Raw genomic sequence first — 13,893 nt, forward strand, 5'->3', positions numbered from 1 at the left:
GAGTTATGATGGTACAGATGAATAGTGGTAAACACACTGATGTTCTGCAACTGAAATAATGATTCCAACCTCACCAGCAAATAACAATTGAGAATTCAATATTGGGTCGTACAATTAAGCAAAAAAACTTTATTATTTTTGTGGGATTGCAGACAAATTAAGTTGTTAAATATTAAAGAATATTAAGATTTTTCATTAAGTGATGTTTCTGTTATTACCCCACAATGATATTGAATATGAAAGAAAAACCTTCCATCAAGCCATCTTCCTGAGGTTTGTTTCTTACTCCACAGATGCTGTGTAGCTTGCTGAGTATTTTCAGCATTTTCTGTTTTTGCTTTAAATTACCAGCATCTGCATTGCTTTGTTTTAGAACTGATTATTGAAATTATTTGCATTAGATAATTGCTTTACTCCAATCAAGACATAGGCAATAATCAAAGAAAAGGAATGATGTTGTGTCAAACCTTTGGAACATATAACAGTTTGCATATTGAATGCAAATGACCCAGTCTTCTATCTCATTACTGCTTGTGATTACTGTTTCTCTGCATTACTACAGTGACTACACTTCAGAAAGAGGTCTTGGCTGCAAAGTATTTCACGATATCCCAATGATGTAAAAGACTCCACATGGATGAGAATTATGTTTTTTGGCAAATTCTCTTTTTATATGTTTGTCTTTCTGATCTTTATTCTCTTATTTTAATTTGGTAGGTAAGGTGGGTAGAATAAAGAGCCACCATTCACAGCAGACGGCATTTTGTGAAGAATTGAAGGCAAAACATATTTCTTAGAAACCCTTTTCCTACCTCATGTCCCCCCACTCCATTGCCTGCCTCTCCTTTTCTCTCTCTTTCTTTCTCCATTTCTCGACCTGTTGTCTCCCTTCAGCATCATAAGTGTGTGAAATTAGAATTTCTGTCTTACCTGTGTAAGCCTTCAGCACTGACATTTTGTAACTGTCAGCAAAACACAGGTGAAACAGCTAGCTGGCTTCAGATTTCATTTGGTGTTTTTGGAAAACTGAAGCAACATTATGTGAAGAGACATGCTCAAGGTAGAATCGTAATCTACTGTCCAGCTCCAAAACTGCTGTGAATCAACTATCCATAAAAGAAATTGCACGATGTTCATTTCTGCAGACGACTGTTATCAGTGAAGCTGACACAGATGTAGAGCAGCTCTTGGCTACGTAGCGTATGCCTTTGTCCAGTTTCTATAGAAAAATATGTAGATGTTGAAAAAGTGAATTCTAAAGAAAAATGAATGTATTTTCTAAGATTAGCATGTTAAACCAGACACCAGTGGATAGTCTTATTTTATGAAAGAGCCTTTAGAGGCCAAATGAGAATGATGCAGCCTGGTATAAAACCTTAATTGAGTTTAAGTTATGGTAGAGGGGTTGTCTAATGTAGTTGATTAAGCCATGAGTGGATAAGCAATACTACAAGCATTTCAAATGAATGTGCTTTTATTGCAAAGAATGTGAAAAGTGTAACATTTGCATATGAATGAATGAACGCAATATTGCCTTCAGCAGCATATCTGTGATACTCAGTTTATTCAGAGAGTTCTATTAATAAAGATATGCTTACCCCCTTATTCCTCTTCATAACTGCACCAAGATGATAAATGCCATGCTTTATGCAACAGAGAACTTCAACAATAAAGGAATTAAAACTGAAAAACCACTTAAACAATTTTCCTGTGCTTAACCAAGATAGAGTTGAATTTTACGACCCTTTGTCAACAGACTGAGAGGTTGGAAGGCTGGTGAACACAAGGGACGGAAGCCTGATATTTCACTGCTGCCACTGGATAATACCAGTGATGGAAGTCAGAGTAGTACTGTTGTGCCCAATTATATTAACAATGTGGTCAATAGCGACCGGCTCCTGTCTGTGCAGCTGTATTACTAGTGTTGGGTGACACTGCCGATGTGTGTGGAGACTGCTAGGTGAGCACTGCCAGTGTTCCCTTGTGATCCCAGAGCAGATCCTCTTTCATGGTCATTCTGTGGCTCTCAGAGGATCCTCCACAGCAACAACTGCCTCTAAGGGTATAAACTGCTGTTGAAAGTTGGATCCATACGATTGTCAGGACATGCATTGTCTGACCCAGGGACAAATAAGGAAGGGTGACCACACCCGAAATGTTAATTCTGATTTTGCCTCACAGGTGCTGCCAGACCTGCTGAGCTTTTCCAGCAATTTCTGGTTTTGTTTCTGATTTACAGTAGATGCAGTTCTTTCAGTTTTTACAAATTTCTGAAGAAGAGCTTATGCCCAAAACACCAATTCTCCTGCTCCTCAGATGCTGCCTGACCTACTGTGCTTTTCCAGCACTACACTCTCGACAGTGATCTCCAGCATCCGCAGTCCTCACTTTCTCCCACAAATAAAAATATCTTTGCTTCGAGGCATGCTTAATTTTGCCTCAAATGGTGGTGCAGTTTAGGCACCCAGATCTCTGAGGATAGACAATGGCAGAGACATTCCAAGAGAGAGACAGTCATGGACAGCATCTGGACTGGAGTTACCATTGGGAACAATTGGAAATTCTGACTCAGGTAACTCTGCAGGAATTGCACAGGGAATTCCCTGAGAGCAATTATCCGGCATCTCAAACCTTCCAAAAATGTCCCAAAGTTTAAGGGAGAGTTAAAGAATTTGGAAGCTCCTGATTCACTTAATTTAGTAGTTAGCCATGAAAGGTTAAGGGATTAAAACTTACAATATCTGTAACTATTAAAAGTTAGTCATCTGATTACGACCTCCTGACCCTGTGAGACCTGATAATTCCCAATGCCCCACCAAATCTTCAATTCTGACACTGACCTGACTCTGTTGGACCGAACATCCATCTTCCAAATGCCCCAGCTCCCCATCAATCCCTTTGGACCCAACAACCCTGACCCAACATGTCCCCTATCACCAACAGAATCTCACCCTGGACCCAACACCATTCTCCCCCGACCCGTACCCTTAACCTATCCCATGTACCCATCCATCTATTTGACACCCTCACCCCTCACCCACTTGGTGGCACCCTGTCCCCTGCACTCTTCCTGACAGGCTATGCTCACACTTATCTGGCACAATTACGTAGTGTCATTAGCTTTAGCATTAATAAATTCTGCGCCAGTTTCTGAATTTTTGTAAGGTGCTTTGAAATAGAAGGTTCCTGGCCAGGAAAATCAGGGCAAGAGCTAATTTAAAGACGTGTCAATGATTCCATCCAATTAGGATGAACATAGGGTTTCTGATCCTGAACAAAATATCTGGGCCTGGCATGGAGGTTTCTTCAGAACACTGGAACCAAGCAAGTGTTAACTCATGTTAACAGGAAACTATAGACCAGTGAGCCTGACATCAGTGATGGGTTAATTGTTGCAGGGGATTCTGAAGTACAAGATTTACATGTATTTGCAAAGGCAAGGACTTAGGCATAGCAAACATAGCTCTGTGCATGGGAGATCGTGTCTCACTAACTTGATTGAGGTTTTTGAAGAAGTGACAAATAAGATTGAAGGCAGACCAGTGGACGTTGTCTATATGGATTTCAGTAAGACCTTCAACAAGGTTCTGCATGTTAGCAAGTTTGGATCACTTGGAATACAGGGAGAACTAGCCATTGGGATACAAAACTGGCTCAAAGGTAGGAGACAGCGGATGGTGGTGGACGATTGCTTTTCGGACTGCAAGCCAGTGCCCAGTGGTGTACTGCAGGATTGGTGCTGGGTGCACTGCTTTTGTCATTTAGATAAATGATTTGGATGTGAATATAGGAATTATGGTTAGTAGGTTTGCAGGTGACACCAAAATTGGAGGTGTAGTGGACAGAGAAGAAGGTTAACTCTGAGTACAAAGTGACCTTGATCAGATAGGCAGATGGGCCAAGGAGGGGCAGATGGAGTTTAATTTTGATAACTGTGAAGTATTGCATTTTGGAAAGGCAAATCAGGGCAGGACTTATATGTTTAATGGTAGGGTCCTGGGGAGAGTTGCCAAACAATGAACCTGTGGGTGCAGGTTCATAGCTCCTTGAAGATGGAGTCACAGGTAGACAGGGTAGTGAAGAAGGCATTTGGTACACTTGCCTTTATTGGTCAGTGCATTCAGTATAAGAGTTAGGATGCCATGTTGCAGCTGTACAGCACATTGGTTTGGCTGCTATTGGAATATTGCATTCAAGTCTGGTCTCCCTGCTATAGGAAAGATCAGTATTTACTGTGGAAAAGGATATGGAAGATATAGAATGTAGGGAAATAGATGGTGACACCTTGCAAAATGTCCATATTACAGAGGAGGAAGTGCTGGATGTTTTGAAACACATAAAGGCAAGGACTGATTAAGGATAGTCAACATGGTTTTGTGTGTTGGAAATCATGTCTCACAAATTTGATTGAGTTTTTTGAAGAAGTAACAAAGATGCTTGATGAGGGCAAAGCGGTAGATGTGATCTATATGGTCTTCAGTAAGGCATTCGATAAGGTTCCCCATAGGAGACTGGTTAGCAAGGTTAGATCTCACAGAATACAGGGAGAACTAGCCATTTGGATACAGAACTGGCTCAAAGGTAGAATACAGAGGGTAGTGGTGGAGGGTTGTTTTTCTGACTGGAGGCCTGTGACCAGTGGAGTGCCACAAGGATCGGTGCTGGGTCCTCTACTTTTTGTCATTTACATAAATGATTTGGGTGTGAACATAAAAGGTACAGTTAGTAAGTTTGCAGATGACAGCAAAATTGGAGGTGTAGTGGACAGTGAAGAAGGTTACCTCAGATTACAACAGGATCTTGACCAGATGGGCCAGTGGGCTGAGAAGTGGTAGATGGAGTTTAATTCAGATAAATGCGAGGTGCTGCATTTTGGGAAAGCAAATCTTAGCAGGATTTATACACTTAATGTTAAGGTCCTAGGGAGTGTTGCTGAACAAAGAGACCTTGGAGTGCAGGTTCATAGCTCCATGAAAGTGGAGTTGAAAGTAGATAGGTAGTGAAGACGGCGTTTGGTATGCTTTCTTTTATTGGTCAGAGTATTGAGTACAGGAGTTGGGAGGTCATGTTGCGGCTGTACAGGACATTGGTTAGGCCACTGTTGGAATATTGCGTGCAATTCTGGTCTCCTTCCTATTGGAAAGATGTTGTGAAACTTGAAAAAGTTCAGAAAAGGCTTACAAGGATGTTGCCAGGGTTGGAGGATTTGAGCTATAGGGAGAGGCTGAACAGGCTGGGGCTGTTTTCCCTGGAGCGTTGAAGGCTGAGGGGTGACCTTATAGAGGTATCCAAAATCATGAGGGGCATGGATAGGATAAAGAGACAAAGTCTTTTCCCTGGGGTCAGGGAGTCTAGAACTAGAGTACATAGGTTTAGGGTGAGAGGGGAAAGATATAAAAGAGAGCTAAGGGGCAATGTTTTCACACAGAAGGTGGTACATGTATGGAATGAGCTGCCAGAGGAAGTGGTGGAGGCTGGTACAATTGCAACATTTAAGAGGCATTTGGATGTGTATATGAATAGGAAGGGTTTGGAGGGATATGGGCTGGGTGCTGGCAGGTGGGACTAGATTGGGTTGGGATATCTGGTCGGCATGGATGGGTTGGACCGAAGGGTCTCTTTCCTTGCTGTACATCTCTATGATTCTGTGACTCTATGTTGTGAAAAGTTAACACCAGGTTATAGTCCAACAGGTTTAATTGGAAGCACACTAGCTTTCGGAGCAACGCTCCTTCATCAGGTGATTGTGGAGGGCTCGATCGTAACACAGAATTTATAGCAAAAATTTACAGTGTGATGTAACTGAAATTATACATTGAAGAATTGATTGTCTGTTAAGCCTTTCATCTGTTAGAATACAGTGATAGTTTCACTTCTTTCATGTGTAAAACGGGGCCTCAACCTTGGGTTCATGTCACATTACAGGTGATCACCATTGCACTACACACACACACACACACACACACACAGATATTCCTACACACACACACTCTCACATACACACAGACACAGATACACACAGACGCGCACACAGACACCCACACACACCCTTCTCGACACACAGACTCCCACACACGCACCCCCTCACAGACTTAAGACACTCTGCACTCACTACACACATACACACACGCATACTTTCTCACACTTACAACCCCCACCCCAGACAGACAGACACACACACACACACACACACAGACAAAGACCCACATGCACACATATATTTTGTGTGGTGAATTTTTTTGGTACTTTCAGAGTTACATTGCACTTTGCTCAAAAACCACATACATTCATGTAGAACTCTGAGCTCAGAAACTGCATGAATTTATGTAAAACTCTGTTATCTCACTTTTTAGATTGATTTGATTAGATTAGACTACTTACAGTGTGGAAACAGGCCCTTCGACCCAACAAGTCCACACCGCCCCGCCGAAGCGCAACCCACCCACCCCCTACATCTACCCCTTACCTAACACTACAGGCAATTTAGCATAGCCAATTCACCTGACCTGCACATCTTTAGCCTGTGGGAGGAAACCGGAGCACCCAGAGGAAACCCACACAGACATGGGGAGAATGTGCAAACTCCACACAGTCAGTCGCCTGAGGCGGGAATTGAACCCAGGTCTCTGGCGCTGTGAGGCAGCAGTACTAACCACTGTGCCACTGTGCCGCCCATGGATTGGAATCTATCTAAACATCAGGTCATAGACAGAGAACACAGGGGGCTAACACCTTCAACATATTGTCTAGCTATCACCATTGTTAACAGCTAACCCGAGAATGCAACTTTAAAAAAAAGGGTTTTGTGATTTACACATGAAAGAAGTGAAACTATCACTGTATTCTAACAGATGAAAGGCTTAACAGACAATCAATTCTTCAATGTATAATATCAGTTACATCATACTGCAAATTTTTGCTATAAATTCTGTGTTACGATCGAGCCCTCCAAAATCACCTGATGAAGGAGTGTCACTCCGAAAGCTATTGTGCTTCCAATTAAACCTGTCGGACTATAACCTGGTGTTGTGTGATTTTTAACTTTGTACACCCCAGTCCAACACCGGCATCTCCGAATTATGTTGTGAAACTTAGTGTTCAGAAAAGATTTACAAGTTTGCTAGGGTTGGAGGGTTTGAGGTATAGGGAGATGTTGAATAGGCTGGGGTTATTTTACCTGGAGCGTAGGAGTGTGAGGGGTGACCTTTTAGAAGTTTATAAATTCACGACAGGAATGAATAGAGTGAATAATCAAAGTCTTTTCCCCAGGGTAAGGAAGTCCAAAACTAGAGGGCATAGCTTTAAGGTAGGAGGGAAAAAATTTAAGAGAGACTTAAGGGGCAACATTTTCACACAGAAGGTGGTGTGTGTATGGAATGAACTGCCAAAGGAAGTGGTGGAGGTTGGTACAAATACAACATTTAAAAGGCATCTGGATGGCTATATGAAGAGGTTTAGAGGGATATGGGCCAAATGCTAGCAGGTAGAACTGGATTAATTTAGGATACCTGGTTGGTATGGATGAGCTTGTGGGATGAGGGTCTGTGTCAATACTGTACATCTCTATGACACTATAACTGTATGAGGAGGATTAAATTGGCTGTTGATGTGTGAGCATCTGTTTGGTGCTACTACAAGCTTCACATGCCAAAATACCAATAGAAATAGGACAACATCTTTTTGTTCTTTTTAAAAGTATTAATGTGAGCACATCATTATCTAAACTTTAAAATTGTGAAATATCAGGTGTCATCTTTTGGTGAGGAATTTGAATCCATAGATAGCAAAGCATGAAATGAATTGACATCTTTGCCACAAAGGAAACTGCTGACCATTAAGAGTGTGAAAGGTTGTCTGTTTCGTACTTTGTCAAGCTGATGACTTAAAATGGATGATGTCATACCACAGAAGGTTTTTTTGAAACAATAATCAGAATTCTAATCATTACGTTTAATTTAGAAGGACTGATCAATGCCTGTTACACAGCAAAAGGAAGCCTATTCGCTGCATACACACCACTTTTAGAATATTACCATTTCATTTCACTTCAGTTCAGCTTTTTGGAGCTGTTTTGGGTAATATAATGAAGGAATGTAATCTATGGTAGTTTAGATGCAGTAACTAGCAATATAAGGAGGGGCATATTTGGGCATGTCACAGTGACGATGTAGAGCAGATTCAATGCTTTAAATGCATGAGCATTCATAAGAAAATCTGATTTATAGCAACTAAGGTGTGGTGACAGCAGCCTGCAAAGTTGCTTCTGCAAGGAAATCCTCTGTGTTGACTTGCCCTTGATTGCATGTGAAGGCATTACACAGAGGGTGCAAAAAAAAGTACATGAGAATATTTCCAGGGATAAGGAGTTTCAATTGCAAGGATAGAGTTGAGAAACTGGCATTGTTCCCCTTGGAGAAGAGAACATTAACAGAAGATTTGAAAAAGGTATTCAAAATCACAAGGAGTCTAGATGGAGTATTGAGGGAAAAGCAATTCCTGTTGCTGGAAAGATTGAGAACTAGAGGATGCTGGGATATAATGATTAGCAAAAGAAGTAACGGTGATGTGAAGACCTTTTCAATACAGGGTAGGGTTCTGGTCAGAAATTCACTGCTAGACAGGTTCAATCCAGACCTCAGAAGAGAAGTGGAAAATTACCTGAATGAAGAAAACGGTTCATATACCCGCAGGAAAAGGTAAACAATTGAAGCTAGTTATGTTGTTCTCGCAGAGAGCCAGCTCTGAAGACACAGCTTCAAATCCCACAGTGCTAAGTGGTGGAACTTAAATTTACTTAATAAAATCTGGAATTGAAAGCAAATTTCATTTATGGTGCCCATGAAATAATCATTCATTATCATAAAACCCATCTGGTTTACTAATCCTCTATGGGGAATGATATCAGCCATCCTTCCTTAGTCCTGCCTTAAAATGATTCCAGATCCACAGTAATGGGGTTGACTCATAATTGCCCTCTGAAATGACCTGGTGAGCCATTCAATTGGCATTGGCAACCAGGAAAGAAGTTTTTAAAAATGACTGATTCTAAGGTAGAGATTGGAAATATGGGGCTCAGGTTTAAGGAATTCCAGACAAATAATCAGGGAACAAACTTTTTAATGAAAAGTTTGCATTTTACTCGTGATCTTGAAAATGTACTTTGTTTGCTTGCCTATATTAATCAAGCTTACTGGCAAATACAAGCTTAGATTGCTATACTTAATGTCCAGAACCTAACAGAATATCATCAGTTATTTTGATATTAATTATCAATTAAGCTACTGCTGGTTGACTGCCAGCGTTATGTGATATGTAATATTAAAAGAAAAAAAAAACCCTACCATGTGACCAATGCCTGTTGCAACAGGTAAAATCAGACTGGTTTAAAATGGCTTTGATATTAAAATTCCCATAGTATATGGGAGAGAGTTTGGAGAGGACTTAAATATTAATAATTGGGGAGTGCATCTTCAAATCATTATGAACATGCCATTTACTAATGGCGTGTTGTGTAGTGTGCATGTGTCACTGCTTGGAGAAACGCCTTTATATCATATTTAAGTCAGGCTTTCACAGTAGTTTGAAACCTGATTTAAATTGTGGTGATTGCTGACATGCTGATTTCTCAGGGCTCAGGAAACCTGACAGGCAGGTTATAGACACCATTTCTGACAGGTTAGGACAGTTTAGAGCCACTGGGAAGGAAGTACTCCTCTTGGCTGATCAAAGAAGTCTTTGATTTTCTCTTTTCCCGAATGTAGCTTCTCCTTGCTGTCATGATCAGCAACCCCCCACTCCCCAACCAGTTCCATCCTCCCAGTTGTTGAGCTTGGTTTCACCCACCCACCATCCCCATCGCTGATTGCCAGGCACTGCCTACATTTACTCCCAACTGCAGCCTTCTTCTGCTCACTTGTCCAGCTGGCAGCCAGCCAGGCTGTTAATCTGGCTGGTTTACAGGCCGGAGGCAGCAGAAGAAAACTATAATGATTATCAGCAGGATCTTCTCATCTCTACACTTTCCAGTTTGTGGTATCCCTGACTATGGTGCTCCCCCATTCCTTTCCTGATTCCCAATGGGTGGGAATTGCCTATGGATTAATGGGATTGTTCATTAAACCACTGCGTATTGACTGCATTTCAAAACTGATTATTCATTATATTCTGGAATGGGATGTTTTGACTCACTCACAGGTTTAATATGTAATAAATATGATTCAATACGTAATAAATATGATTCAATACTGCATTGACCAAGACATATAACTTCTTAGCCATATGAGAAGTTTCTATATTTCTTAAGCAACACCTAATCTGGTTATTTATTTCACTGTCGTTTTGCGACCTTGCTGGTTACAAAGTGGCTAGTATGTTTCTTAGTTCTCAAAAGCCTGTTAGATTTCAATACCAGATTTCATTGGTTGCAAAGTGCTTTAGATGGAAAAATTATGATATGAATGTAAGTTCCTTTTTATGTCTATGCAATAGATAAAAGCGCAAAGTTCTCTGCTGTGGTGGGAAATAAGGAAATAATTGTTAGTATCATAATTAACTGAAGGTCTTTTATTCCAGAGTTGAACCTTAGTATTCCTGCAGCATAATCACTATTCAACCCTTTATCCATCTTTTTGTTTACACTCTGATAAGTATGCATCCCCATTTGAAATGTTTTCTTAGAATATTTGAAATTCTAAATACTGCATGCATTTTCCCTTCAATTTTATTGTCAAATATATGTTCACTGTACGGTCAATCTACTGGTAATGTAATGCAATGCAATGAATCTCAATCATCTCCCTTGAGTTACCAATAGAACAGTTCACACAAAAAGAGGAATAGTTTAGATTCAAGATATGGAACATTTGAATATTAGATTTTAATGAGGATCCATTAACTATCAGATTTTTAAAAAAGGCTGTTAGGTTAGGGATTTACTTACTTATAAATATTTTATTAAAGCTACATTATTTATTATTAAATGTGCTTAAATTACTAGCAGTGATTAAGAATTTCTTTGTGTCTAAGTGAAGCAATGAAATCACAAATCTAATGTCTCATGTTGAGCAAATATTTTCCCATACAGCAATAAAAGCAAATTTGCCAAGCAAGGCATTCTTCAAAGGATCATAGAATATTAGAACAGTTATAACACAGGAGGCTGTCATCTCTACCAATGAGTCTGTACCAGCTGTCTGCAAGAGCAACTCAACTTGTCTCACTCCCCCAAACTTCCCCTGTCATCCTGCAAACTGTCTACTTCAAGTATTTATGATTTTAAAAGCTGTGATTAAATCTGTTTCCACCATTCTTTCAGGTAATGCATTCCAAATTTTAACTACTCACTGTATTAAACGGTTTACCCTCATGCTGTCTTTCGCTATTTTCTTGCCAATCCCCTTGTGTCTGTAACCTCTGGTTCTAGCTCCTGCTAATCCCAACAGCATCTTGCTAAGGATAACACAGAAGTGTTGATAGTGGACTAGCAATCTAGTCTGGAGACCATGGTAGCTGGCAGAATTCATGTTCAAGACTTTAACTTAAGAAAAAACTGGGATGAAATTATAGTCACTATGAATATATTGGGTTCTCAGTAGAAGTCCATCTGGCTCATTAATGTTCTTTGGGGGAAGAAATCTGCCATCCTTACCTGGTCTGGCCTATGTGTGACTCCAGACCTGCATCAATGTAGTTGACTATTAACTGCCATCTGAAATGATATAGTTGCACAGTTGTTACACTTCATTATCATCTGCTCAAGAACAATTAGGGATAGCTGATGAAGGCTGGCCTTGGTAGAGATGCGTGTACCCCAAGAATAAATAAGGATATCTACTTTGAGATCCCTCAAACACTATCAAATATCCTCTCAAGCATCTCTGCCCTGAGGGGAACAACCCCAGCTTCGATGATCTATCCATGTAATTAATGAACTTATTCTTAAAACAATTCGAGTAATTCTTTTCTGCACCTTCTCTAAAGTTTTGACATTGTTCTGAAGTTTGCTTCCCAGAATTATGCAGAATATCCCAGCTGTGGCCAAGTCTTTGTTTTATAGAGGGTTTTATAGAATGACTGTGCTCTTTTACTCTAGTTATAAGACCAAGAATCCTTATGCATCTTTCACCACTTCCTCAACCTGCCGCACCACTTTCATTAGTTTATGTACTAATATCTTCAAGTGACTCTGTCCCTGATCTCCCGTTGGAATTCAATCCTTTAGCTTATATTGCTTTCCCTTTTGCTGAAATGTATCACAGTAAATCTAATCTGTCACATCACCAAGTTATGTACATCCTCTTGAAGTACCACTCATTTCACTGTTCATGAGCTTGTTTCAAAGAGTGTGGTGCTGGAAAAGCACAGATGGTCAGGCAGCATCCGAGGAGCAGGAAAATTGATGTTTCGAGCATAAGCTCCTCATCAGGAATGATGGGGTGGCCCAAGGGGGCTGAAAGATAAATGGGGGGTATGTGTGCTGAGGGGAAGGTAGTTGAGAATGTGATAGATAGACTTGTACAGGGAGAAGGAGAACTTCTTCAAGTCCTTGGAAGAGGCCTCACAGTAAGATTATAATCATATGGGATAAAGTCAGCACTGCCAATGCTGGAGATCAGAGTTGAAGTGTGTGGTGCTGGAAAAGCACAGCCAGTCAGGCAGCATCTGAGGAGCAGGAAGTCTTGAAAAGGGAGGAGAAGAACTTCTTCAAGGTAGGCATCCTGCTGCTTGGATGCTGCCTAACTGGCTGTGCTTTTCCAGCATCACACTCATCGACTCTGATCTCCATCATCTGCAGCGCTCACTTTCTCTCATGAATTTGTGTGTCAGCTTCAAGTTTTGCATTGCACCCAAGTTCAGATCCACATGAAGAACAACCATTCCCCACTACTTCAAGGTTCAAGTACGCAACTTTATGAAAGTGATAACACTGATCAGTGTGGATTCACCCCAAAGCTCTAAGAAAATTCCCCATTTGACATGCTTATCCTCACATATGGTGAAATAGGTTATGTATAGCCAGAGTACAATTGTGGTCTTTCTAATACTTAATCTTTGTTTAATAACATAAGCATAATCTGAGCAGTTCATAATATTTACATTGATGTTTGCTATAAGAGAGTGAGACTACCCAATGCATCAAATTAGTTTCAGTTTTCAACTTATAAGTTATGCACCTTAATATTCCAGTGATAAAGGAATTGTAATCATAAATTAAACAGCAACATGCAAATATATACATTTAACAGTACTTTTTGGCAATCTGATTTAAACATTAAACTGGAGAAACCTGTTCACATAGCTCCATTTCTCGTGGCACAAGGCAGACTTGCTTGATTTATTGGGGCAAAGAGCATCATGTGTAATTATCAGCACATTATGCTTAAAAAATATCAATGAGGAACACTGTGCAGGTCACACTAGTAGCTGTCTGCAGCCCATGGGATGTTTAAAGTAGGTGTAGCTGATCTCACCACAAGCATGCTACACAAGTATCTTCCTCTCTCAAAGTTCTAGCATCCTTCCGAAAATCCATTTCTCCTTTGCTATTTAAATTTTAATTTAACCCTTAAAAAATCAAACGGAGCCCAGTTGATTTAATTTGACCATTGCTGGTCCTCTAAGAACATCTTTTATTTCATTGTCTCTTCCTGCTGCTACATCGTAGATCAATGTTGGGATCAATTTATGAGAATATAGTATTCGATTGGGAACAACATAACCACAATATGTGTGCCAAATGAAAGTAAAAAATCTGAAGGTTAATAAATTTACATTCAAGACTCAAACATGTCATTCTTTGATACAAAAATGTACTGATCAAGAGATCATTTATTGGCCTAGATTTCATGATTAATTGGAAGGTGATAGTGCTTGCCACTGATCTCGAAGAAAACT

Source organism: Chiloscyllium plagiosum, unplaced genomic scaffold, assembly GCF_037043375.1.
Source record: "Chiloscyllium plagiosum isolate Xiang-an unplaced genomic scaffold, Cpla_swu_hap1 HiC_scaffold_17, whole genome shotgun sequence".
NCBI lineage: Eukaryota > Metazoa > Chordata > Chondrichthyes > Orectolobiformes > Hemiscylliidae > Chiloscyllium > Chiloscyllium plagiosum.